Consider the following 2,110-nt stretch of genomic DNA (forward strand, 5'->3'; position numbering starts at 1 on the left):
GTGTGTGTGTGTGTGTGTGATTGTGGTCATAGTGGGTAAGGGAAGAGTGAGGTAGGAAAGGCCAGGAAAAACCTGGTCAGTTTTGAAAATACCTGCTGGTGTTTATACATTTATTTAAAGAGCTGGTATGGAGCATGGCGTTTGTATGAGTCAGACCATCTAGAAAGGCAGAGGTAAAATGGACACTCACACTACAGATAACACAGACAATAAAGTAAATCAAATCCATTTTCCCATATTAAATTTCAGAAACTCATCTGATAGCATTGAGGTGATTGATGAATCCCTATTCTACTTTTATAGGTAGGCCAGGTGCTGGCTCTGTGTTTGCTGTGAGAATTGTGACTTGTACTGTAACCTTAATAGCCTGATTGATGGTAAGACTGTCAACATGTAATGCTGTTTTCTGAATCTTGAGCCTATATTACATGAAACACAAAATAGCTGTATCTGTCCTAATACACTGTAAAGTACGTAGCATTCATCCTCTCTTTCTTATTAAAATATCTCTTACAATCTTTACGTGTCCTAGATCTATCCCCAGAACCACTAATATGTTCAACTTCTGGGGACACACACAAGGTTCTATTTTCATTATTTAAATACTGTCACTGTTCAAAACATGTCTATTCTGCTCTCCCACCCCAACATTTTTTCAGGATCTTTCTCTTTACTAGATAATAATTTATATACAAATAAATACTACTGTGATTAAAGATTAAAATGATTTATGTCTCTATATGTGTATAGGTAGACAGATATTTGTGTAGATATCAAATAAAATCAGAATGTAAGGCCCCCAGCACTTGTATAAAACTTCCAATGAAACTCCCGGTGTTTTTTTAAAATCTAGAGATTTAAGAAAAAATAAACAATATAATCATTATATAAATTATAAATTTAAAAAATATAATTAATCAATAACTTATTTCTGTTACTTACAGGCTATTCATATTGTTGTAATATGCAAAAAGCATTTCCCTCCTTTTTGAGTATATTTGGATTCATATATATACATATATATGTGTATACACAGCGTACACACACACACACACACACACACACACACACACACACACACACAGCTTCCCCTTTCAACAGGGATTAAAAGTAGAAAGAACAGACTAGCACACCACTTTTCTTTAGTTTTTCCTTCAGCAAGTGGTGTGGTTAACCCCCCAAGACACGTATGCATCAAATACTACCAGTCTAGCTAAACCTAGCGTAGGCTTCATGGGCGGATTGTTAAAATGCAGGAGGCTTTAGGCCATTAGAATTGTTAGTAACATTATTATTGTTAAATGGGACAGGTTGGAATTAAAATCCTTCCACCTCTGATCCCTTTCTGTCACATGTTGGCTCTTGGAATATTTCTGTCATATAGAAGCCCTCAGAGCAGATTGCTGAGGAGAGTATAGGGTGGACAAAATAAGGCATGTATAACAGACATTGACCATCCATAAACAGAATTGATATTGCTGCCCCATTATACTATTTTTCTCAGTAATCCAAGATAACACTCTAGTCAATAAGGAACTCCAATCTATTCAAGTCCCTAATTGAAGTAAAACCTATTTCCCATTCCAGGAGGGCTGAGAGTTTAAAACAATATGGTACAAGGCCTGGTGTACTTTTCCTGAGGTTTAAGACAGGGCTTTCTCTTATAACCCTATTCATTTAAAGTGCCTATGAGAGGAATTCCTTGCACGTTTAAGTGACAGAATATGCAAAATCAACCAAATAAAACTGCATACAAAAGACTAAGTTGCCAATCATGGGTGATTTAGATAGCTTAGAAAGGGCTCTCATAATTACATACATTCTTTTCTTGTGCAAAATAAACTGGATTTTAAGAAATTTACCTGCTGCTAATTGCAAAATACAAAGTGCCTGGTTGTTCTGCTGATTTGTTCAGGTAATTTTCTAATTATTTATTTAAACTTTGTATGCATAATGAATTTATAGCTGATCCTAACCATGGTTATAAATACAAATGAAGTATTATAAATTATCATATAAAATACAAAACTAGAGAGTAATAAACTAGTGCTAAATTAAATAGCAAAAATGGAATGCTTACAAGTTGGTTAATTATTAAGTTGAAGGCAAT

This window comes from Lipotes vexillifer, unplaced genomic scaffold (genome assembly GCF_000442215.2).
Source record: "Lipotes vexillifer unplaced genomic scaffold, Lipotes_vexillifer_v1.1 scaffold1108, whole genome shotgun sequence".
Classification (NCBI taxonomy): domain Eukaryota; kingdom Metazoa; phylum Chordata; class Mammalia; order Artiodactyla; family Lipotidae; genus Lipotes; species Lipotes vexillifer.